Source organism: Colius striatus, chromosome Z (genome assembly GCF_028858725.1).
Source record: "Colius striatus isolate bColStr4 chromosome Z, bColStr4.1.hap1, whole genome shotgun sequence".
In the NCBI taxonomy this organism is placed as follows: Eukaryota; Metazoa; Chordata; class Aves; order Coliiformes; family Coliidae; genus Colius; species Colius striatus.
In genome coordinates, this window is record NC_084790.1 from 70,822,699 (window position 1) to 70,849,028 (window position 26,330).

At 40.5% G+C, this 26,330-nt stretch overlaps 1 protein-coding gene and 1 long non-coding RNA gene across 6 annotated transcripts in view; one reads left to right on the forward strand and one right to left on the reverse strand.

Annotated features, from left to right (window-relative positions):
• Positions 1–2,028: 2,028 nt before the first annotated feature.
• On the reverse strand, positions 2,029–3,463 carry LOC133628823 (uncharacterized). Its single transcript, XR_009820869.1, has 2 exons — positions 2,941–3,463; positions 2,029–2,600 (listed from the first exon to the last, which is right to left on the reverse strand). It is a non-coding gene; the product is annotated as an uncharacterized LOC133628823 (long non-coding RNA).
• SPIN1 (spindlin 1) overlaps positions 3,130–26,330 on the forward strand; it is a 55,925-nt gene continuing 32,724 nt past the window's right edge. For 2 of the 5 annotated variants that reach the window (XM_062018417.1, XM_062018421.1), the window contains exon 1: positions 3,470–3,765. The gene's annotated coding sequence lies outside the window, so the exon portion shown is untranslated. Of the gene's footprint in view, positions 3,280–3,469; positions 3,766–3,882; positions 4,912–26,330 lie in introns of those variants that run through there. The other 3 variants (XM_062018419.1, XM_062018420.1, XM_062018418.1) reach the window with 3 other exon arrangements.

Sequence of the window (26,330 nt, forward strand, 5' to 3'; positions counted from 1 at the left end):
GGTAGTAACATCCTTCTCTAGTTAGGTTCCTCACAGCAAAAATGCATGTCACATTTATGCATCTGGCTGATACAAGTAAAAAGAACAACAGCAGATAGGACCATTCAATCGACTGATAAGTTATTGAGACCTGTGTCTCTAACAGTTTGGAGTTGCTAAATGAAGTAGTACTGTGTTGGACTGTCACATGCAGGTGCAGTAGTTGGAGGGTCACAGCAAGAGTACAACATACCAATACATCAATTCTAAACATCCCTCATCCCTCTAGAAATGTGTTATGCTTTTGTTATAGCACACATGCTTAGCAGGTGATCAAAAACAAATTACTGCAGCTTGCAGAATTATGTAGGGAAAAACCTAGATGCCAGCATTGCCCATGATGTTTATATGGAGATTTGTGAGGTGTTGCTGTCAGCTATAGCTCAACCCCATGACTCTGAAGACCATGAAAGTTATTGCAGAATGAACTACCTCCAACTTAACAATTAAGGCAGAGATTTGCATGAGAAATAAGAAAGATCCCAGACTGGCTCATCCCAACACCACATCCAGTAAAACTATGTCAGCTACTTACTTAAAAATGTTGGGAAAGTGTCATTCAATGTTAAGTAGGGTCTGGAAGGGAACTATATCAGGTTTGGGAAGAATTAAGCAATCCTATGTTTTCTACTAAAACCTTCAGAAACTAAAAAAGTTCTATTAAAGAAGACCAGGTGCAATAAGATGGCTTGCACATCTCCATAACCACACCCCAGTGTGCTTCCCACTTGGAAATAATCCATCAGAAATAGACAGAATCATAGAATTGTTCAGGTTAGAAAAGACCATTGAGTACAACTGTTAACCCAATACTGACACATTCACCACTAAACCATGTCCCATAGCATTACATCTTTTAAATACCTTCAGAGAAGGTGACTCAGAAGCTTCTCTGAGCAGCCTGTTCTAATGCTTGACAAACCTTTTGGTGAAGAAATTTTTCCTAAAGTTCATTATAAACCCCTGATGCAACTTCAGGCCATTTACTCTTGACCTCTCATTTGGTTACTCGGTAGAAGAAAACTAGATGGACTAATCCAGAGCATCCAGACCTAAATCTAAGTTTAAAAGAGGTTGAAAGGTCTAGGTAGGTCCTAACAGAGAAGTCTTGTCTCCTATGAATGCTGCAGAAATAAGTTATTGCTAATAAGCTTTCTCAGGCTACCAAAAAGCGGGAAACTTTGATGTCTGTCATGCCTATTCTTTTGACCAACTGGGTACCAGACATTAAAACATCAGAAAAAAATCTTTCAAGGTCAGAAAATAGAAAAAATTATTACTAGCTCATGCTTACAGTATTCAATATCTTGAATCAGGGAAAATAACATACCTACTGCTATAGCACATATGCAGGTGCAGAATGTATCACAGACTATAATCATTGCCATGATCAGACATGCCAGAATGGGTAACATTCTTAAAGAAGTAACATCATTATCAAATCTTAAGTAACCATGAATGAGATTTCCCTAATAAGATGCAGCAAGTTAAGTGCTACCTATCATCTAGACATAAATCAACTATGGTTATTCAAAATTCTAATTTCAGATGCTGCCAGACATACATGAATGCCTGTCATCTGCTTAGGCTTGCAAGCAAAGATTTAGTATGTGTTCCGAGGAGTTGAACCACTATGATGCTGAGAAAGAAGTAGCTTTCAAACTGAATGTCGAAGGCTGTCACAAACATGACTCTGAAAGTTCAAGCTTGAATGACGTACCAAGCTAATAGACTAAAATTTGACTATGCTGTATCATATTTTCATCAGAATGTCCACAGATGTTTTTTTCTTTCCTGTGATTAAGAGCCTTACAGTTTCATCTGAAAATTTTTGGTATGGCTTTCTGAATTTCCTCATGTTCAACTCCATCTAGATTGTGTTCTCATGCAGCAAGAGCTGCTTCTCTTCTAGATGTTGAGAGTTTTAACAGTAATGGTTCAGAAAACAACACCTACCTATTGTGATAAATTATGTCTCCCCACACAGGATTTAAATTAAATTTTGGAATTTATTAAACAAATAAAAGCAAGCAAACAGCGCTGGGTGTGCAGAGAGCCTCTGCTCTACCAAGACGCACCTGTCACATCTGGAGTTCAGGTTGAATAGGCCTTACACATATTAATGAGACAGGCTTTATACATATTCGTAACTTTTCCAGGAGGGGGCTGGGATATGTAATGATTTCTGGGAAGAGGTTGTCTCCTTCTTGCTGTATGCTTTGTTCCATCTTGGGGGTCTTTCTCATCCTCTTTAGGTGGTCATGTGAGGAAGTCAGTAGTCTTCCTCACGGTGTCCCCCAGGCGACCTCCGTGTGTATATCACCACAAAACTGGTTCAAGCTAGTCTACCAAGACACCTGTCAAGCTGCCATTACGAACAGCAAGAACAAGTTACACAAGAACAAATAAAGCTACCAAAAATTACCATCCATATTCATTGTTCCACGAATCAGGGGAACACTTTTCACACTATGGTCTGGCAACTGCTGAAGAACAGTCTTGGCTTCTTGTTTTTCCATACATTGCCCTCTCGGGTATTTGGAACACCCAGAACAATCCATCTGTAAAGAACAAGTAACCAGTGTTTCTGTTTATCTGTGATTTCTTAAGTGTTCCCCCACACCCTTTTTTGTTTCCCCATTCCACAGACCACAAGAATCCATTCTAAAAGGAATCCTGTAAGTTTTTAAGAACTATTCCTTCTTCATCCCACTTACAATGCCTCTTTTGTCACAGTTTAGTAGAAACACAATCTTTTGCTTTTCTTTCGGAGATCATGCTACAATTGCTTCTATTACACTTTCCCCAGTCAGGTAGGCAAAATGCTCGTCAATCCCCACATGCCTACACAGCCATGAACTCCCCTGAACAAACCTAGGCACCAGCACCTCCCCAGATCACCTGAACATTCTTTACGGATTAGAAGACGAGCAGGGACATCACAGAAAACCCTTGGAGACCGCCGGGCCCCACGAAAACACGTGAGGCTGCCAGCCATAGCCCCAGGCCCCAAACGGGCCGTGGCCTCAGGGCCTGCCCGGGGAGGAGCCGCGGCTGCTGAGCGGCGCATGAGGAGCGTAAGGCGACGCTGCGCGCGCTGCGGTGAGCCAGCCAGCGAGCGGACGGGCGGGGCGAGGGCCACCCGCCGCCTCAGGGCCGGACAGGCTGTGTTCAGAGGTGGCCGGACAGGCAGCCGCCCGCCGAAGGGCTCCAGAAACTACTCGCAACACAGCCGCGACGGTGGGTAACAACCAGAGTAAAGCAGCGGCGACGGAGCAGCAGCGAAAGGCGGCCGCGGCCGCGCAGGCGCTCTGCGATGGGCGCCGGCGGGAGGGGCGGGGGAGCGCTTCCTGAGCTCCTGTCGCAGTTCGGGAGCCGCAGTGCGCCGGCGCCCCAGGACGGGGGGGGGGGGCAAAGCGGGGGAGGAAGGCGGGGCTCGGCCCTATGTTTTGAACGGCTCGATGCGGGTGGCTCACTATTTGGCAGGAAGGTGAGGAGGCCTGTATCCTAGCGGCAGAGCTCGCGTAGTGAGACTGGGATCCAAATGTGGCAGAGGCGAGCAGGAGGCAGCGGCGGCGGAGGGGGGCAAACGAGACAAGGGGAGCGGCCGTCCCCAGTGCCGCCGCGGAGGAGCTGAGCGGCCTGGCAAAGCGAGGGGCTGGGGCTGCAGCGCTGGCACCACCGGGACGCCCGCCTGGCACCCCTGGGCGCCTGTCCCGCCGGCAGGTGAGCGAGCGGTGAAGGCGGGGGAGGGGAGGCGGCGGGGGGGGGGGAGGAAGAGCGCAGCCCGTCGCGCCGCCCTTGGCCTGGCCCGGCCCAGTACCGGGCAGAGCCGGAGGGAGTCGCTGTGGGGGGAGCCGGAGCCGCAGCTCCCGGCACAGCCTTGCCTCCCCTCCCCCGGGGCTGACATGTGTCCACTCGCGGCATCTCGGTCTTGCGCCCCCGCCGTGATCCGGCGCCCCTCCCGGCCCACCTCTGCCACCCGCCTCAGCGACCTGCCTGGAAGCCGAGGGAGGCGGCCAGCAGCGGGACGACGAGGACCCCGGTCTCAAGTTGCCGTCATTGCCCTCCCTTCCCCCGCAACTCTCCGCTACCTGGCAACCTCCACCCTTCCGGGCTCCGGAGGGGGACTGTCGCCCTCCCCTGGCTCGCCGTCCACCCTCCATCTCTGGCCGGAGGAGAGGGCTCGGGGCCGTCCCCCCCCACCCCCCGCCCACCCTCACTCTGCGGGGTTATTGTATGTGGCCTGAGGCCCGCCGAGGGGCTGCCAGCAGATAAGCCATCCCCTCGGCTGCGCACGCCGGGGGCGGCGGAGGCGTGGGGACGCGTGTCCCGGCTCCCCTTCGCCGCGGGAAAGCGGGACGAGGGGGCGCAAGTGCGGTGGCGGCCGGGCCGCGACGGCTGTTGCGGGAGCTCTCCGGCAGCGGCCGAGCCGCGGGGAGCGCTGCGGCGGTATGAGGCTCCCCGAGCGCGCGCGCGGGTGTGCGCGTGAGTGCGTGCGCGCTGCGCTGGGATCCTTTGTCTGCTGCCGCCACCGCTCTCCCCTCCTCCCGCCCTCCCTTCCTTTGCTCCCTCTGCCTGCCTCTCCTCCCTCCTCGCCTTTCTCTCTCCCTCCCTTCGTTGCCCTCTCTCGCAGACTCCAAGCGGTGCTGCAGCTGCAGGTTTGTAAATACTGGACCAACACACACACAACATGGCTGACGCTCGCCCTGCTCCTCCACCAGGGTCTCCGCCTTCTCCCTCTGTCTCCGCCGCTTAGCCTCTCTTCCGTGTAGGCTTTTGTTTCTTCCCCCTCCCCCCTCATCTCCCATCCAAAAAAAAGAGGAAAAAACAATTCACTCTCCTTATTGCGCGCATGGCGGGATTTCAAGGGTAAGGATCCTCGCTTTGGAAGCTTTATCCTTTCATTTTACTGTTTACAACAAAATGAAACCTGAAATCAAAGGGGATTTGGGAACCTAGCAAGGCCTGGGGCGAGGGAGGGAGGGAGGAGGGGGGGAAAAACTGGGTGAGCCCCGCTGAGAGAGGCTTGATTGGAATGTGCATATCTTTTTCTCTTTTTGGGTGGGGGGAGGCTGATGCACCAAAGTGCTGGCAGAGATTAAATACTGTATTACACTTGCAGAATGATATAGGGCCGTTTCTTTCATTTCAGGACATAGTTTAGTATAAGGTATCAATAAAATAACGTAGCATAGGCTTTTTGGATTTCTTTGCGTTCCCTGTATCTCATTTTCGGTATCTTTGAACAGCTTGCAAATCATAGTATACAAAACTGGAATTAACACTTGCCAGGTCTTTATGTTGCTAGTTTTCTGTCACAGATTAATTTGCCCTTGTGATGACAATAGCACAAACCGAAGCATTTCCTTTTTTGCCGAAAGAAGCACTCCTGCTTTTCTGATGCCTTCTTTTGTAGGAAAAAAAAAAATAATAAAAAAAAATGTATGGCATTGTGAACTTAGGTGAGCTCCCAAACTAAAACAAGACAGCATGCTTCTGACCTCTCCTAACACAAGGCAAATGCTCAGTTCATACCCCCCACCTCAGTTATTCAGAGCACCCCCTTCTGGCTTTGATAAATATGTCTTTTTTTTTTTTTTTTTCCTGCTTATGATGTAAAACCAAAATACTGTTCAGAGGTAGATTGTTGAGCATATCTAAAGCGATCAACTGTGGGAGAAATTTATATCTAGGTAGTAACTTCAGGGTGAATGTTGAATGTGCAAAGATGTAGTGCTTTACGCTGCTTTCTAGACACGTTGCTGTAGTTCATAGTAAATGTTTCATTTTTCAAAGATTTCAAAGATTATATTTTAAGAAAGAGTCTTTATTCAGTCACATACACATGGATAACCATGGATTGTGTTAATATCTCAACACTATTCTAAAGTAATGAATGTCTTAGCTCTGTCATCTTTGTCTGCTTTGCTTTGGAAGCTTCTAGTGGAGGAGGACTGGCATGGCGTAACTTTTACTGCTGTAGAGATAAATATTACACTTAATTCTAGAATTAAGTATCATGTATTAGTACTTTTGTTGTTGTTCTTTTTCCATCTGTGTTAACCAGAGTTGAGGAGAAAATAATGTATAGTAATGAGTTTACAACACCGTAAATCTTGAGTAGTTATCCAAGTTACAAGATCTTTTTGGAATATGTATAGACATCATAGCTCCCGAGCTAACTGTACTATTGGAAGGAGAAGCCCAAGCAAAAGTCTGTAGCTTGATATACATCATCAGTAGATTCCTGCAGCAGACAGTTACTTTTTTCTTACATTTTAAGAACCTGAGGGCAACATTAGTAAAGCCACTAGAATATTATGCTGGTGGCAGCTACTTAGTCATCCATTATAATAGTCACCACATTTTGAAATTAGTACTCTCTTATTAGAAGTGTGACGTCCTCAGGTATGCAGCTCCTCCCTCATTATAGACCTTTTGATACTTGAACTGGGTCTTAGGCTGAAGAGTAAAATGAGCAAAAATGGGCTATTCACAACACATCTGTTTAAATAACAGATTAATTTAAAATAGTCATGTTTAAGTCTTGTATTTTGTAATTTTGTTTTTAGAACAGTATTCTGTAAAATTCAGCTCTAGTTTATTAGCTTTGTGAAGTTTCTTGTCTGTAGTATCTTTGATACAGCTTGAGATTGTGTTCTTTTCTCTTGCCACCTAGAAGGTGTTTTTTTTTTTTTTTGTCTTGGTTGTGTTCATTTGGTTGAAAGTCGCTATTGTGAGTTGTCATATGCCATGACGAGGTAACCTAGCTGAAGAACTTGTTGAATCTTTATGTCTGCGGTGTCACTAATTGAACACACTCCTGTGTTTTTGTCAGTGTAATATCCATGGTGTTTAACTAAATTGAAAACCAAGTATTAGTAACTTTTTTTCCCTAAACTGTTTACTTTTTCATTTTTGGGAGGAAAAAGAAGACCGTATGGTTTCAATGATTAGGTTGCTGGAAGATATTAAAAATTGTAACAAAGTTATTTTAGAAAGAAATGTTTTTCAGTGAATCTTTGGTCAAGTAAATAATGACTCAGGGTATTTCAAAATATTTATGAAATTACCAGTTAAAGTCTTAAGTCCTAAAGGTGATAAACGTTTTCAGTTGATCTTGTTCTTCAATACTTTTTGTATATTTTTTCAGTTGAGTGCTATTCTTCCATCTACTTCTTACCCTGTATCCTTGCTATCTGTTGCCAAGCTGCAGTCTGTGATATGTTCAGCTCTATAAACATCTAGCTGATGCAATAGCTTTTTTAAAGTGTTTTTTAATGTAATTCAGATTTTGCCTAATGTTTGACAAATGGAAGTTTCAGTAAGATTCTGTTTTCTGAAGAAAAGAAACAGCCTTTTTGCCTAATGTTTGACAAATGGAAGTTTCAGTAAGATTCTGTTTTCTGAAGAAAAGAAACAGCCTTTTTTCCTTTTTTTTTTTTCTGAAGAGTGAAGCCTGTTGCTGTGAACTTTTTGTGCCCTCTTTTTGTTTTTTCTTGCCCTTGCCTCCTTTCCTTTCTTTCACCAGGTATTAGAAAGAGCAAACTTGGCTTTTTGATGGTACAGCATGAGAATGTGGGTTTTTTTGTAGATGGCTAAAACCAATTCAATAAAGTGGTTTGAAACCCATCTTTTGAAAGCTGTTCACTGAAGCAGAACCAGGAGAGAATTGCTGTTACAGGAAGTTATTTCCTGTTGTGTCGGATTAGATGACTTGTTTTTCATACCAGGTATGAGAGATTTTTTTTGTTTTTTATTATTTTCCTCATCTTACTTATCTTCAGATGGTGGTTTTATGATCTGAAGGCAAATACTGATCTTTCTTGATGCTGGTTTTCTGAATGTGTACTTTCTGTATATCTACATACATCCCACTTTCTATCCAGATACAACCTAGATGTCAGTGTACTGCAGGACTTAAAAGAATGGTGAATATGACATTCCTTGTATAAATGTGCATCTGCATCACTGACATGGAAAACTGTTGAGTTCCTTGTAATGTTTTAGTTTACTGGTTTGTATTTATTTATGATGAACAGTTGATTCTATAGACAAAGAGACTTGGTCACTAATCTACATGAAACAATGGTGAAATAATTTAGTGCAAATGTACTGCTATCACTGTGGTGGTGTGTCATTAACAACAACAAAGAAAATATGCCAATATCACCACTTAAATGCTTCTGAGCGACTGTGTAATTGGGAGTGGCTTAGGATGAAACATTATTGCTCTTCTGTGGTGTACACTATGCAGAGGGATATTTCTGCTTCAGCACTGTATCTGGGCAGTCAAACCAATGGGCACTGTTGAGCAAGGGTAATAAATTTTATTAACTTCACTCACTATATATAAAAATATGTTTTTGTGTATATACACATACATATATTCTACTTTTCAGCTCTTTTTTAGAGGTTGACTGTGCTTATTACAAGTAAACTAAAAGTCAATGACATAGATGGATTAAGCTGGACCTGCCTCTGTAACTTTTCCAGTTCATCATTTGGGAATGGTCGACACTGTTTTTAAGGCCTTTGCAAGCTTTTGATAACAAGGAAGTGATACCTGTGCAGGACTCTGCTTCTTACTTAAGAATGGCTACACCGAGCCTCAGGAATGGACTTTTCCATACTTCATGCAGTTGAGTTTTCCATGCTCAAACCCCATTGTCCACAGGTGGTTGCAGCTGTCTTTCTGTTGTAGTGTAAAATGTGAATTTGCTGATGGTGTGCAGACTTCAGGAGGTGATTCAGGATTTGGCTGCCATGTGGGGTATAGTTCTACCAATCCAAGTTAGCTTTTTATGTTTCTTTCCTGTAATGTATGTTGTGAAACTGCCAGATATATCTGTGCTGTATGATCCCACAAAATGCTGAAATATATAGAAATTGTTGTCATGAACTGTGGTGTCTACTAGCCTTAACTATGACGTAATAGTAACCTAATCTTGCAGTTACTACAAGGTGGCTGAAACGGTGCTGAAATAATTCAACTATTATTTTCTTGAGATCTGCTTGCAGAATAAAGTTTACTGACAGTACATCATAGGCACTTACAAGTGGATTTTTATAGTCTTTTTAATAAGATTGTAAAGGTTGTAAACCCCTGAAAGCTAATTACCTCTTAGATTTGTTTGAGGTTTTTTTTGTTGTTTTTTCTTATGTGATTTTTAAAACATTTTCATGTTGAATGTTCCAGTAGAGTATTTGAGGTCTGCACCTATGAGTACTAGTGAAAGCATATGCTTTTTTTTGAGAGCAATACTATGGATTTTAATAATTTAATAAAAACTTACACAGAATAACTGCTGGACTTAAGACCTTTGGTTCCATACAGTAGTTTGAACCTAAGTGGAGTTTTTATTAGTGTCTTTTTAGTTACTCCTTTTTGTTTTCTAGTTCTCACATTGGTGGCCTTGTCTAGGGAGAACATTTTTACCACGATGACCAACTGTTGAGCCTGCTTACCGTCTTTCAAGTCATCTCTTAATTTTCACTTTGATTCTGGCGTAGCTCTATGCAGGTCCTGTTCCCTGACTCCGTTGTAGCTGATAGTCTCATTCTAATAGTGCCAGTTATGTCAGCTGAAGGGCCTGCACTCAATCACTGCCTTTCTCAAGTGTCTGCTGGTACATGATGACCTAACTATTCTTAATGATGGTTACCAGAGTTGTTTGGTTTAGTGTTAAGAGTGCTAGAGGGATTGTCCAGTCAAGTCTAAGACTGCTTTTATCTGCAAGCTTGGAAGTGTTTCAGAACTAAAGTTCTTCAATAAAACGTGTTACCTTTTTAAGGTCACTGGAGGCTCCTCCATCCTTTTGTTTTCAGAGTGTCTCCCTAGTGGTTGGGAGGCAGGTTTGAGTCCTGAGATTCTACTCTTAGCAAACTTAACTGTGTAAATTTGGGAGTAGACTATTACGATGACAGTTTCCACTGAAGATCTTCCTTGGAGGCTTCCCCCCCCCCGCCCAATGCATTGTGTTGCTTTATTTTCTCTCCTGAATTCTGTCAGAGCAGAACAGTTGGTGAATATAGGGAGTATCTGTATGTTTAATCTGCTTTAAGGTTACTGTGCTAACTAGGTTGTAGAGTGTGACATTACTTGGCAATTACAATGCCTACCACTCATGCCGATGTTTAGAGCCTTGCTGCTCTATCCAAATGAGTCCAGTCATATACAAAATGAAAAAGTAACAAGCTTTACTTCTTTTCCAGTGTTGTTTTTTTTTACTTGTTCTAAAGCATAGTAAGTAATTCTAGCTGATCTCTGCCATCATGCTGAGATCTGTAACATTTCACCTACGTAGTCATTAATTTAACACCCTTTCAAAAAAACCCAAAGTTTTTATTTCCTATGAACTTGTATTAATCCAATTTAAACATAAAAAAATGAACTTTGCTAGATCAACCTCTTACCTTAAGTAAGAACCCCAACCCTGCCTACTTATACAGGATGTGGTGCTTTTCCCCCCAAAAATCTGAACAACATATATGTAAGATAATAAAATACCATGTATTGTCACAATGCTGATGGCTCTTGTTAAACTGATGATCATACTTTTTTTCTGTATCGTCTCTGAAAGCAACATTGACTGCTGTATTTAGTGCTTTTTGTTTTAAAGTACTTCTTGCACTGATCCTCCAAATTTATCAAATCAGCATAGTTATCTGTAGATAAAACTCATAATACAATGCTGAATTTTGTTTTTGATGTCTTGCTGTTATTGTGTATTACAACCTTGACGACTATTGTAGCTATTCACCATTTAAGGGTTATATTCTGTTTTGGGTGAGATTTGTATTGACATTGTAGGTGGTTAGTGAATATCCTCCATTTTATCTGGAAAAATAAATATCACATTGTTGGTTAGTAACCATGTCAAGAAACTTGCCATTTTTAACTGCAAATGCTTTCTCCTAAGTGGTTCGTGTTTCCAGTGTGAAAAGTTACCTGAATGTATTTGTATGAAAACTGCTTTAATCTAAGCTAAAATGGCTGAAGGTTGAAGAAGATAGGTAAGAGAAATTCTGTTCATGACCGATTGCTCAGCTTTTTCAGGATACAGATTTAGGATGCAAGAGATCATTTTCCCTGAGTAGGGGTTTTATCAGTTTTTTTTTTTTTCCCTGGTTGCAAAGATAGGATGAAAGTGACTACTGATTTAAATTGTCTAATAATGTCCATAATAATGTCAGGTGTGTAGGGAGAAATTTTTCAAAGCTTTGGATATGGGCATAGGATCTCTATATAGCTATGACCATTCTTCAGTTTGCAAAATGTTGTTTACTTTTTTGATGCAGTAATTCCTAACAAAATTTGTCTGTTTTCTTGTGACTTAGTTTACCCAATAACTTTAATTCCTCTGTCTACTCACAGCTGATATAAGGAAGAGAACTACATTTTTGTCAGTAGAGGCAGTCAGTATTTGTGTCCAATAGAGACCCAAGTTAATACCTGTATTCATTAAACATTGTCTGTTATGATTGTGCTAACATTATAGGAGAAGTTTAGTCATGTGTGTCTCAGATCTGAGTAAATGGACTCAGTAGAAGTTGTCATAGTTTTTACTGTAAAAAGAATTAATGGGGATGACTAACCTAGTCCCTTTTAAGTATTTTGTGTTACTGCCTTTTTTTTTTTAGTGCAATATTACTACTTATTTGTCAATGCCAATTGGTTACTTAGGTTGAAGTGAATAACAATGAAATTTTTACTTCCTGTTCAGTGTTGGGAAAACCAATGTGTCCTAATAAGAGTTATAAAATCTCATGCCTTTTGTCTGTTATTAAAACTAATAGGTTTTAATAAGTAGTTGCCATAGCACAAGGATTGATGTGTGATTACTTGGCTTTCCCCTCCCTCAACTGTTTTTGGTGTCTTCTGGCCCTCTCCCCCCTGTTGGTGGCCTGCTACGGAACATCTTGAAAACAAATAGTGATTATGTCATGAGTAAGTTATAGAAAAATGGCTGAAATTGAATGTAAACTCTTAAGAATCAATGGTTGTTAAAGCATGAACTGTCATCTCTGAATGCAGGACACAAAGTCTGTTCTTTAGTGTGAGCCTTAAAGAATGAAGTTGTAGAAACCTGCTGCATTAGAGCAAAAGAAAGTTTCAAATACTTAAGCAGGCTATTTGCTCTTGCAAAGCTGATGTCACATTCTTAAGCTTGCTTTAGGAAAATATTTTAATTATGCTGATTTTCAATTAATTTGGATTAGGTCCATTTTTCAGAGCATGGATAAGGACAAAATGCTTGCATTGTAAAACTTAAAAGTTTACATTTTCCATGGAGCAGCAGCAAGCATGTGGCTTGTACAGTAATAAGTAACAGTAATAAGGTGTTGTATCCTGGACAGTGGTTATTTCTGTGCATACATTTTGTCAATTCAGAGGAAGAGGGTGATCGGTACCTATCAATAAAGAGAAGATAAGCTGCTGTGTATTTGCTTTGGTGCAAAAGTGTGCAACTTAAAAGCAATATACAGCAATTATATAGAACTGCGACAACTTGTTACCCTAGCATCTTCAATTTTTCTTGCCCTGTATTTAAATGCAAAGTATTTGCAGTAGACCGAAAAATTAATTAGAACTAAGTTAAAATTTACCTTTGGGTAAAGAGATGCAGGGAAGGTTCTTCTGGCTGTACATACTAGATCTCTTGAATTTTTAAAATCATTAACTTGTAAGATTTCTTTAAGCGTGGAGGGATTATGTATTTGTTCAGTGATCAATCAGTAAGTCAGAACATACACAGGTTTTGTCAGTGAGTGGTTTTGCATTGCCTGTAAGAGGAATTAGGCAGATGCTTTAAAAAGGTCACTGTGCTTCAGAGTCTTGATGTGTTGTGTCAAGTCACAGGAAGAATTGTAGGAATGTCATTAAAATAAAGTAAATAACATCTTAATATTACTAAGTAAGTTATAAGCTTTACCACTGTGAAGCTGTTTGGACAGACTGTCATGGCTGTTTGTCATGGTTCCATAGTAGAAGGACAGAAAAATACTGAAATCAAACTGTTTTTTATTAGCGTAGGCAAATCATTCCATAATAAAAAAAGAGGTTGTGCTTATCTGTACTGTTGGAAGGAAGAGTAGGCAAATGCTCTAAACAAATTCTAAAAATGCTCTGTTTCTGTCTTTATTCTTCTAATACTAAAGATGTGCATAATATTGTAATAATTAGCATTTTTTTTTAATAAAATTAGTTTTACTGTGCCAAGGAATGAGGGAAAGGTTTGTTGACAAGCACATTCTGTTTTTTTGCTGAAGCTAATACAAACTCAGTTAGCACTAGTTCTCATGTTCCTTCTTTAGCTTGATTCCTGTTCCACAGAGCAGGCACTGTGTGTGTTTTTAATACCAAATTTCAGATTCATTTTTGGTACTTTATGTGCAAGTTTTTGTATGTATTTTTTACACTAATATGGGATTTCAAAAGGAAAACATATGGAAAAATGTCATTGAATCCCTTAGCCAACTGTTATTGAATCTGATTTTGACATTGCTAAGATGGGACACAGATCAAATACGAAACTTACTACATTTGAAATAGTTTAAATTTAGATAAATGCCTAATATCTACCTTTACTGTTGATAGGCCTTAAACAGACCAAAACTACGAGGCTTTCTGGAATACATATGTGGAGAACTTGACTTTCTTTTGTTTTCTAGGTTACTTATTTATGAGTTCTTACAGTAGCACACAGATAGTTGTCCTTTCTCCCTGAAACCTGGAAAGAACTTCAGAAAGCTAATTGTTATTTAGTGTGAGTCTAAACTTCAAACCTGTAATTGAACAAAGCTATTTTGTTCCTTTCTGCGTTCTGAATATACTATGTGTGTCATTGCCTACTCCCACTCCCTTTTAACTCAGAAATTCAATTTTTCTTTGAATTATTTTGTTACTTTGGGTTTATGAGTGCTTTTTATTGATTGGTTAGTTGGTTGGGTTTTTTTTCCTAAAATCCTTTGCCTATAGTTAATTGTAACCAAGAGCTAATGTGTTGATAGCTTGTCTGTTTTAATGAACATGCACTGTTGCTTGCTCTTAATCAACCTGTATGACTTGACATTGAGCATTTAAAGATTAGTACTCTTTGGATGTAAATTCTGTAACCACCATTGTATGATACCTTGGTAGTGGGCTATAGATCTTTCCTGGCCTTTTCTTTCTCCAAAGCACTTCAGGAACATACACAGCAGCAAATAATTTAAGGCTTTGATCAGAGATTCCCAAACTATTTCAAGTTGAGTCAAAGGCCCAAACAATGGGAGAAGCCTTGATCTGTCAACTGTTGAGCTGGACCAGCCAGGATGATCATGTCGTGCAGGCATACCTTTCTGTTCATCAAAGGAAGATCAAGAACTTAGCCCACCTCTGTCCAGAGGATTTTTAATTCCTACAGAACAATACTGATCTGAATGATGGAACTTCTTGCTGCCCTTCATATGAAAAGCAAAATTTGAAAAATAGATAAAGCGTGATAAAAGTACACCTTTCTTCTGATTAAAGTGAGGTCAGCTGTCCCCATTGTCCTCTTTGTCTTTTTTTAATGCCACAAATGGAGAAAGTACCTGACCTCTGGCTAGCTTATTTGGTACCAGATGGGGAGGAGTCAGTTTTGTATGTCTACACTTCTAGCCATACCACAAAGATGACTCTGTGTGTCATGTACGTGCAGATGTGACAGAGGCTGCATGCTGCACAGGTTTCTAAGGTTCAGGGAACTGTATTAATTTGCTGATTACACCTAGTACGAAACTAAGTATAAAAGTATAGTTTATATTGACTTTATTTTAGTGACTTCTATCCTTGATACATAAATAAGGTTGCAAGATGAAAGGTTGTTGTGGAGCTGTGCTATGTTATTTTGTGGAAGCTTAAACATTCACAGATCATACTGAGACATAATATTTCTGATTATTTCCACAATTCTCTGCCATGCTGAAGGATAATACTTCCTCCTTGTTAGATCAAGAGTTCTCCTCTAGATAGTTTAAACTGCAATACTAGTCACTAATGGGCTGGAATAATGCAAATTTGTCTGCAGTTGTAAGCTCAACAGAAGTCAGAAATCCTCACATTAGCTTCAACTGACTGCAGCTAATCTCTTAAAACTCTTCAGGAAACAGATTGTAAAAGCTGATAGTGAGTTGTCCTACATCTTGGTTGATTTTCATCATTAGAGCCACTCTTCATTGCTGCCTGCCTGATTTGAGAGGGGTTCAGTCAATCACTACTATTGAAAGCTTGTGGGAGCAAAACAGAGGAGTTCTTGCCTTTGAAATTACTTGTGTTCATGATGCTAGTATTGAGGTATACTTACAGACACTTGTAACGTGATGAGTCTTTGTGTTTGCATTTGAGTGTGTGTACCAGATTGCCTATATGCCTATGTCAGTACCTCATCATTATTTGCTTGTGTCTTTTTAAAAATGACTGTATTTTTACTCCATAAAGGTACGTAACAATAACTAGAAGAGCTTTAAATTTTGAGAAAATAAATGTATAATATTACATTTCTTAAATGCAGTAAAGTATTATGAGGGAATTGTATCAGAACTAATTTACTTAATCAACTAACCTTCAGATGAGAGTATCATTTAATATCACTTACTTATGGAAGCTATAAGAAATAAATTGTAGGTGTGCAATGAGAGGTAGTTTTTGTTAGGTAGCCTAGTTCTTCAGCTGTAGTATATTCTTGTAGGTGTGACTTGTTACATGATCTCCTTTGGAGTTCAGATGAAACCATGCTTAGCATGTATTTGGACTGTTTTCCCTCAAATTTTGTTAGTGACTTGAAAGTTACAGCATACTTACCAAACATAAGAATTAGGCAGCATATTTGAAAAATGAAAAATGGAAAGTATAGAGGAAAAGTAAATGGAAAACATAAGACATGGAAAATATGCTTGTAGTGGTTTTACCTGGGCCAGGTTTTGGTAGCAGGGGACTATAGGGCTGGCTTCTTTAAACAAAGAGCTGCCAAATGCTCTGCCTGCGAGAAGCTGACAGGGCCAATGCCAGTCAACTCTAAGATGGACCCTGCAGCTAACGAAGGCCTGGCCAATTAGTGATTGACGTAATATCTGTGTGAATAAAGTGTTTGAGAAGGGGAAGAAGTTGCTGCACAGTTGCTAAACTGCAGCAGCAGCAAAAGGGAATGAGAATGTGAGAACAAGATCTCCTCAGACACCAAGGTCAGTGGAGAAGGAAGGGGAGGAGGTGCCCAGGCACTGGAAGAGAAGTAACCTGTGCTGAAGACCATGGTGAGTCAGCCGTACACATGAAGTCCATGGTGGAGCAGAGATCCACTTGCAACCTGTGAGAGACCCCATGCCAGAGCAGATGGATGCCTGAAGGAGGCTGTGACTCTATGGGAAGCCCATGCTGAGGCAAATTCCTGACAGGACCTGGAAGCCTGAGAGGAGCCCATGCCAGAGAAGGTTTGCTGTCAGGACTTGTGATCCTGTGAGGGACTCAGGCTGGAGCAGTTGGTACCTGAAGGACTATTCTCCCTGTGGATGACCCACGTTGAGGCAGGATGTGAGGAGCTGTCCCCATGGGAGGCCCCATGCTGGAGCAATTTGTGAAGAACTGCAGCCCATGGGAAGGGCCCACGCTGGAGAAGTTTGTAGAGGATTGTCTCCTGTGGGAAAGACCCCACACTGTGGGAAAGTCAGTTATGGTACTGCACAGTCCCAAGCCCCCTATGCCTCTTGCACTAGAGAAAGGAGAGTCCTGAGAAGAAGTGGTGGAGGGAAGTGTTTGAAGATTCAGTTTTCTCATTTTTCCTGCTCTGTTCTGATTGTTTATTAACAAATAAAACTTTTCCTTCCCAAGCTGGATCTACTTTGCCTGCTATGATAATTGCTGAGTGATCTCCCTGTCCTTATCTTAACTCACAAATCTCTTGTATTTCTCTATTCCCTGTTGAGTTTAAGATGAGTGATAAAATGACTTGGTTGCTACCTGGCACCTAGCCAGGGCTTAACTACCACAGTGCTTTAGTGTTAATCAATTTAACCTACCATCAAGAAAATAGCTTAATATAGATGGTCATTTTGAGGACCTTTAAAAGGCCATTTTCTCTAAGATGTTTTATTCATGCATGTTGCAAGGAGATGGCACGCACTTATTTTCTGTCTTTGAAGCCTTCAGCATACAAAACAATTCAGGAGTAGTTTAAAAAGCTATAGATGAATAATGTAGGGAATCTGCTTCTTTGGTGTTGTGTGTGTCTGTAACAGTTTTCTTAAATCTAGTGAAGAAGGAGAAAGTTCACTGTAGTTAGTTGGGAGAGTTGGCTAGGTGGGGTTTTTTCCATAGTAGTTTTTGTAATTCTGTGAGACTCTATGAATCATGATGTCTACTGTTGAAGTGAAAAAACATTGCTCTTCTACTGTTCTCTTTATTGGCTAAAGTAATGTTTTTCTTAAGATATAGGAAGTTAATTGTACACTGTGATAAATTCATTTTACTTTGAGCTCCAGAATTCTCATGTGCTTACCACGTGACTTGTCTACTGTTATGGTTTAACCCAGACAGCAACCAAGCTCACTCTCCGTCATCCCAGTGGGATGGGAAGGAGAATTGAGGAGGGGGAATAAAAAGTAAAACTTATGGGTTGAGATAAGAACAGTGTGAAGACTAAAATGAAATAACAACAGGGGGAAAAAAAAAAAAGATAATCATAGAGTGGTAGGGGTTGGAAGGGACCTTTAGAGATCATCTAGTCCAACCCCTCTGCAGAAGCAGCATCACCTAGATCAGGTCACATAGGAACATGTACAGGCGGGTCTTGAAAACCTCCAAGGAAGGAGACTCCACAACCCCTCTGGGCAGCCTGTGCCAGGGCTCCCTCACCTTCACAGTGAAATAGATTTTTCTTATATTTAAGTGGAACTTTTTGTGTTCCAGCTTCATCCCATTACCCTTGTCCTGTTACTGTCTACAATATAAAAAAGGGATGTCCCACCCTCCTGACACCCACCCTTTATATATTTATAAATGTTAATAAGATCTCCCAACAGTCTCCTCCAGACTAAACAGCCCCAGTTCCTGCAGCCTTTCCTTGTATGAAAGATGTTCCATTCCCCTGATCATATTGGTGGCCCTGCACTGGACTCTCTCCAGCACTTCCCTTTCCCTCTTGAACTGAGGAGCCCAGAACTGGACACAAGACTCCAGATGAGGCCTCATCGGGGCAGAGGAGAGAGGGAGAAGAACCTCCCTTGACCTACTGGCCACACTCTTCTTGATGCATCCCAGAATGCCACTGGCCTTCCTGGACATAAGGGCACATTGCTGGCTCATATTTAGCTTATTATCAATCAGGACTCTCTCTCTGCAGAGCTGCTCTTCAGCAGTTCGACCCCCAGCCTGTCCTGGTGCCTGGGGTTGTTCCTTCCCAGATACAGGACTCTGCACTTGTCCTTGGTGAACCTCAGGAGGTTCCCCTCTGCCCAACTCTCAAGCCGTTCCAGATCCCGCTGAATGGCAGCACAGCCTTCTGGGGAATCAGCCAGTCCTCCCAGTTTGGTGTCATCAGCCAACTTGCTGAGGGTACACTCTGTCCCTTCGTCCAGGCCGTTGATGAAGATGTTGAACAAGACTGGCCCCAGAATCGATCCCTGTGGAACTCCACTGGCCACAGGCCTCCAACTTGACTCTGTGCCATTGATCACCACCCTCTGGGCTCTCTCATTCAGCCAGCTCTCCATCCACCTCACTGTACACTCATCCCAGCCACACTGCCTGAGCTTTCTGATGAGGATGTTGTTGGAGACAGTGTCAAAAGCCTTGCTGAAGTCAAGGTAGATGACATCCGTTGCTCTCCCCTCATCTAGACAGCTGGTTATGCACTCATAGAACGATATCAGGTTAGTCAAACAGGATTTCCCCTTGGTCAAGCCATGTTGACTCCCCCTGATAACCGTCTTTTCCTTCATGTGTTCAGTGATAACGATTCAGATGAGTTGTTCCATCACTTTTCCACGGATGGAGGTGAGGCTGACCGACCTGTAGTTTCCTGGGTCATCCTTCCTGCCCTTTTTGAAGACTGGCATGACATTGGCCTTTCTCCAGTCCTCAGGCACCTCACCTGACCTCCATGTTTGTTCAAAAATGATAGAGCCTTATAAATCACATCAGCCAGCTCTCTCGGCACTCTAGGATGTATCCCATCAGGACCTATTGACTTACGAGCCTTAAGCTCGGCCAGCCTCTTCCTCTTCCACCCAGGGCAAGTCCTCTGCTGTCCTGGCCATCCTGTTATCCTTGCCGGACTGGGCTTCCTGAGGGTCAGCCTTGGCTGTAAAGACTGAAGCAAAGAAGGCATTCAGTACTTTGGGCTTCTCTGCATCCTCAAACACCAGGGTACCCTCAGCATTTAGCAGCAGGCCCACATTGCCCCTCACCATACTTCTGCTGCTGATGTACTTGAAAAATGCCTTATTGCTGTCCTTAACTTCCCTGGCTAAATTTAATTCTAGATATTTGTAAATATTAATTATATTTGCTTTCCTAAATGTTTACTAGTGAGTAGTGAGGTCAAGTCAGCTGTTTCTAGTTGCATATTCACTCCTCAAGGAAGAAAGGCAGACAAAGTTAGGGCTGCTGAAGTGTTTCGCAGGATTTAAGTCTTAACAATATTAACTAACCTTGGTCAAATTGCAGAAGTCAGTAAAGTGACTTACATTAAACTGGAAGGAAATTAAGAAAGGCTTCCAAGTCATACGCTGCTTCTTGTTCTTAAAGTTGTGGATAGTAATATAAAGTCAAGTTTTTAAACTGATGAGTTTTCTGTATTGTTATGGGGAAAAAAAAACCAGGTTATCATTTAAACTACTAAGGCAATAGTTTTGATCAACTAATATTTTTAAAACATAAAAACTTTGGAAATTACCGTCTACTTTCTTATACGTGCCTTATGTTATGCTATTGGCTGGCTAAAATGGTTGAGTACTTAATGGAAAATGATTTACGACTTGACTTGTCAAATAAGCAGTTCAAGTTTTCTGACAAATGTGGTTCATTATTGGATTCTATATTTCACTACAGACAGGTTTTGTGAACCAAGAGGTACTAGTATGTTAGAAAGTGTATATTCACTTTTAGATTTTTATAAAGGTAGTAGCTGATAAATTGCATTTCTGCTACAGGCTTTTTCTTAATTTGGATGGACTACAATTACATAATTTAATTGTAAATGAGAGATCATTGGGTGGAAGGTGGAAAGAGACTGCTGGTTCTAAAACTCTGTGGAGAAACATCCATCCACTAACAGAATGATGGAAAGAACAGTGTGTAGGATCTGGTGAAAATAGTAGTCTAAGATTAGGGATTGGGATAATAACATGGTTGGGAAATCCTTCTGAAGAAGACATGTAGGAATTTTGTGCTGAGGGACTGTGGTGCTGTAGTGTCTGCCCGTGGTTCTGTTTATGGTGGAAACTGCTTCCGTGTTCAATTATGAGAGTGTTTGTTTGCAATTTCTTTTGACATCCTGATATCAACCATCTCTTAGTCTGAATGTGTGCTTTAAGCTGTTTTTGGAGAGAAGTGGTAACAAAACTTCAGTTAAAATTGCTTAATTGTCTTGATGGTAGTGGTTTCTATTTTTCTGCAGAAAGAAATTATATACCTCATACCTTTAGATTGGAAAGGTGAAACTGAAGAGTATAAGGAGTATGTATCTCTTTGATAAAGATGTAGCTTGTTTTTACTAAAAAAACCCAACAAAACAAAAAAAAACTACTAAAACCAAAAAACCCAGTGAGCTGCTAGTGGAAAAACTTTGACTCTGAACAAATAAGCCCTAAGTAATTCCTGTTCATGTATATTTAACAAAGACCCACTGGGCTTGTCAGCAGAGCTCCCTATGTTGTCATGTATGTTTTCTTTCTGCCAAACACTGTGGGCTGAATAGAATTACGGCTGTAATTCGGTAGTGTATTCCTTGTTGTGCAGCTGAAGAAGACTAGTGAGACTTTTTTGCTTGTATTCCATGTTCTTCATTATGCTTTTAAAAATACTGTGTTGTTAACTCAGATGCAGAGTTTTTCAGAGGTGATAGCCAAAAGTTTTGTGACAATTAGCCCTGAGTGAGACATTAGAAACCACAGGGAAGCATGTACTGCAACTGGTTTTGCAGACAGGCTAGAACAGAAAAAATTACTACAGTAATCTTAAGACAGTATGGGTATGAGAAACTATGTTAAAAAATGTTGAGCAGCTGATGGAAGTCGTCGTTGCCAGATGACTGAAGGAATCTTTTTATAAGGCAATGGTAAAATGATTTATGGAAACACAAGGAAGACTAGAGGCTGAAGTCAGGGAGAAGGATCATATAGTGAGAGCATAAGGGCAGCACTTGAAGTAAAACGTCAAAAACAAGGTTTAGAAAGAAGTGAAAGACTTTTTCAATGTTCTGGAGTGTCAGATAACTTTGGAAACTATGGTAGAGTGACAAGTGTTTTTTCACAGGTAAAGAGACATACCCAATCTGGAAGGATGTAACTAATGTGTAATGAATGCAGGTAGAGCCAGCCAAGAGAGCGCTGACAGCGGCACAGATTTCTCAACAGAAACATGTGAATGTACATATGCAGTATTAATAATCACTTCTGTTCTGTAGTCATTAAGGCTTATCTGGCCTCTGAAACAGTTGTTGTCCATATACTTAATGTGAAATATGAAAAGAGCAGAGCTCTGAAGAACATGGAAAGAACTTTTTATTAATAAAGCCGTGATAAAGCAAATGTAACACACACAACTATTAACTTTAACATTAGTTTAACTCTTACTGAATAGCAAGGCATTGTGGCAAATTCCAAGTATCCTACTATGAAAAAGTTTGTAATGATTTATACTTTTTAAGTAAGAGAAAAATTTCCCAAAGTTGTGTTAAATAAATGTTTTTTAAAAACTATTTATTTAGAAGACTTCAACTTACTAAATACTGTCTGCATGCAAAACAAAAAGTTGAACTCAACTTCAATATTTCCAGGATTTTATTTCAGAATTGTACTTTTCTGAAATGAAATTTTTAGGTAAGGTTAAATAATTTAAGTAGGGTTAAATAATTCAGATTGTCTTTAGGATGTGCTGTATTGAACACTACTTCTTTGCATTGTGTTTAGTTTGCGTATTCTTTGAAGAGAATTTTTTTAGTGCTTCAAAATATGAAATCCAAGTAAAATCTAAACAGTGATTACATTATTGTCTCAGACTTTCAACAGCTTGGCTGTTGTAGTGCATTACTGTAATTTGATCATGGAATGTGTTTTACAGTGTCCTTAGCACAGAATTTACGGAAGTTAAGTGAAGGGAAAACAGTATCATAGTTTAAAAATATATATTGTGAAGTAAACTTTTCTTATAGATTTTGTTGACTAAAACCATATCTATTGAGGTTCTTATTCTTGGTTTCTCTTTCATTTAACAGTTTATACTCTTAAAAGAGTCCAAAGTCATAATTTTAGGCCATTTTAATTGTATAAGTGATTCTGATGTAACCCAAGTGAAGTTATAAAATATATACTTAATAATATCAGTGTCAAAATTTTCACTCTAAATTATTTGATAATGATATTTTGCTACTGCATGAACTATTGAGGACATAGAAGCATGTCAAGCCTCAGGACGTTTGTGGATCTTTCTGTGTTAAGTGGCAGAGACATCCAGTTGAATTTCATACTTCTGGGTGGCAATCTGTGTAGAGTAACTGACAATTCTGAGTAACAGTTATTCTAAGTATCTAGGCGTGGGGCTGTTGGTTTTGTCTATTTGTGAAGTCAGCGAGAAAACAGTTAATGGCTCACATGAATTTAATGGCTCACATGAATTTACTTAAATGTTAACAAGTTTAAACTTCTGATCAGTTCTATCCTTAATCCTTTACTCTTATCCTACAGTCTTTTCTGGCATAGAATTTAGAAGTCTTTTTATGGGAAAACTTGTTATGTGTTGATCTCATAGATCTGTAGAGTTCTAGAGTAGTGTTTCACTAGTATAATCACAAATAAAAGCTTCACATACAGGGATTGTTTGTTTGAACTACTTGGACAGATATTGCAGAGTTAAGAAAGGAATATCTTACAGGTTATGCTGATATTAATACATAATTTTTATATACAGGAAGCACTAGAAGATACTTCCAGGTCTCTGATGAATTTGCCTTCAACTTCTGTTTTTGTTTGCTAAGAATCATTAGAGCTTTTTTCCTGCCCCAGTGAAGAACAAAAACAAAAACAAGACTGGTAATCTGGGGCTTTATGACCCTGAAGGTAATTACAAGTTCTGTTCCAATGTGTTTATACATACCTAAAATACCTAGTAATGTGTTTAAATACACTGAATACTCTTTACATGAAAGGTTCTGCAAAGCAAGAAAGCTAGATATTCTTTCTAAGGGATACCCAAATGGCAGATCAAAGCAATGGTGTTATACACACAGATAATGATTAAATGAAGATTAGTGGGATGGAAGTGAAAGAGGGAAGAAAAAATGTAGAAGGCATATGGGCTGCATGCGCCTAATTTTTGGTCGCTATCATAGTCAAAAGTTACTGCTAACTATCTGCAATAGGTTTAATCTAGATTACAAAATAAGAAAATAAATGCATGTGAGGTACTTTCACTGTACAGATGTACAAATTACTATTAGGTGCTGACAGGCTAACATCTGACGTCCTAGTTGAGTCATCTTTGGGCAGTTTATCTTGGACAGTTTACTGTGTGCTTCCAGTAGTGGCCCACTAATAAAATCTTTCGTATAATTATATGCAATGCAATTCTTTGGGAATCCCTTGGAACTCTGTTTATGTGTGACACTTGTGGACCACGGGATACTGAGGGCTAGCATAAAATACCAAGCCAGTCAGGTGAACTGTTCTCATGACATCATTCTCATGGTTTAGGCCCATCCAGGGACAAAAGACCACAATTAGACTCAAGTACCAAAGACTTGAGACTTGCCAAAGGGCAGGAAGGGCTTCTGGTCCCAGACAAAACAGATTGGGCAACTCATCTTGGGCAAGAAAACAGAAAATAATTTAGTTCATCACCAACTAAACCATAACCATAAAACCCCAAAATGTAACCAACATAAAACAACACAGAGTGTACAACGATGAAGAGTACAACCAGCCCTTGAAGACCACCTTCCTCACCCCTCCCCTCTTCCTGACTTCAGAGCCCTGATCTCAGTGTCTTTATCTTCTTCCCCGCTGAATGGCCCAGGGGGCCAGGGAATGGGGGTTTTAGTCAGTCTGTTCTTGATGGCTTCTGCCATTTGTCTTTTCTCAGGGCAGGTGGGCTCCTTTGCAGGGTACCTCACACACCCGACAGCCCTGCATGGGCCACTCTGATGTGAGTTCATCCCAAAGGCTGCAGCTCCTCTCCACTTCTCGTGTGGGTCTGCTCTGTGGCACACAGGCTCTCCAGCCTCACAGGTGGCCATCTCCTCACACAGTCTCTGCCCATTCTGGGCACACTTACAGGAGCTACTGGTGGCTCTCAGACCTGCCATTGCCCTCCATGGATTGCAGGGACACAGCTGCGTTCTTGCCATGGGCTGCAGATGGATCTCTGGTCTAATGCTCCTCCTTCCTTCCTCCTTCTGTGACTGTGGGGTCCACGTGGTCACCTCTGCCTTGTACCACTGTTACACCTCCTCTCAGGCACTTCAAATTCCTGTCCTTAAAGAGTGATGGCAGGGCTGGAGGTGATTCTGAATCCAAGAGCTGGGGAAAAGTCTGAGAACTCTTTACTGGGTCTTCACTGCAGGCCGCTCCCCTGCAAAAGCAGCTCCTCACTAAACCGTGACAATCACTGAGACTTACAGTTGACCAAAAAAGTCTGAAGTCCTTTGATTGCAGTAGGGTCTAGACACACTTTAGGAAGTACCACTGTGGAATATTTCTGAAAAGTCAGAGTTTGACTCTAGAAATCTAAACTTAAGGAAGAGTACAACTTACTGTCTGGAGAGGCTTTGTCTCCTTCAATGCTTAATTTCTAGTTGCAGTTTAATAATAAATTTCACTGATGTGGCACTAGTCAACCCATGAACTCTTGAGCTGGAAGACATTTGGGAAATCTCACATTTTACGGTTGTTTCTCACATGGATTTTATTCATTTTAAGAATAGAAGGTAGACATATGCGAATGTTAAACACCCTACACTTGATTGTAGGGTGCTTAGAATGAACTTCATGAAATTATCTCTCTCCTAGTAATCCAGGGATTTTCAAGGAGCAGGTACCAGCAAATTGTGTCCAAATCGGATATAGGATGTTCTTCCTGTAATTAAGAGCAGGTGTCCAGAATGATAGTGTTAAATGTGATTGCTCTGAGTTTTGGCTTTTTGATGTTTTTCTGAGGAAAGTAAAAAAATCCTTTGTGGCTTTTTTTGGTGTTTCTAGGCTATTGGTGGGTTGGTGCTCTAATGCAGACAAGAACGTACTTAACTTCCATACTTTCTATCTCCCACAATAACTATTTATGTAAGCATAAGAGTAATGCAGACAAAGCTAAAAAGTTATTTTAAAATTTTTGGAGGAACTAACATATTTTTAGCATCTATCCTGTGACAGTTTTTTTAAAAATCAGAAATATGTGTATTGTGATGCAGGAACTGAGAATCCTGTGCTCTGCTGCTTTTGTTATTGGTGATTTTATTACAATTTAGAACTGTAGTATGGGATTTCTGAAAATTATTTTTGACAGTTGGTACTCTTGATGCTGACAGAGTGGTCATTAAGTTCCTGAAATTTGAAAGAAAATCAGGCAATGTATTTTAAATAGTATTTTATAATACTGGCTGTAATGAAGCTCTTACTACTGCCTTTACAAAGTATCTGAATTACATGCTGTCAGAGTTTATTTCAAATTATATATGTTGCAAAAATAAAAGTTGTTAAATGCTAAATTAGATCGAGACAGACTGATATATCATGAGGGAAATGCAGTGGAAATAACAAACTATACTAAGGTCTCGATAACAACTCTATTTTGCTAATTCAAGCAGGAAAAAGTGCAGAGAGGAAACATTGGAAACTATACTTTCATGATGCCTATCCGACTGTTGTTTTCTTTTATTTTTTCCCTTTTTTGGGGAAGAATTTTGAATGCAGTGTATGAGAGTTGCTATTGCATATATCGTAAAACTATATTAATGCTGTAAGTTAATGAAAGTAATTAAAATCTACATTGCACTTTAAATACTTGTTTCTAACTTCAGTAGAGCTATGGTAAGGACATATGCTGAAAGATAATTCAG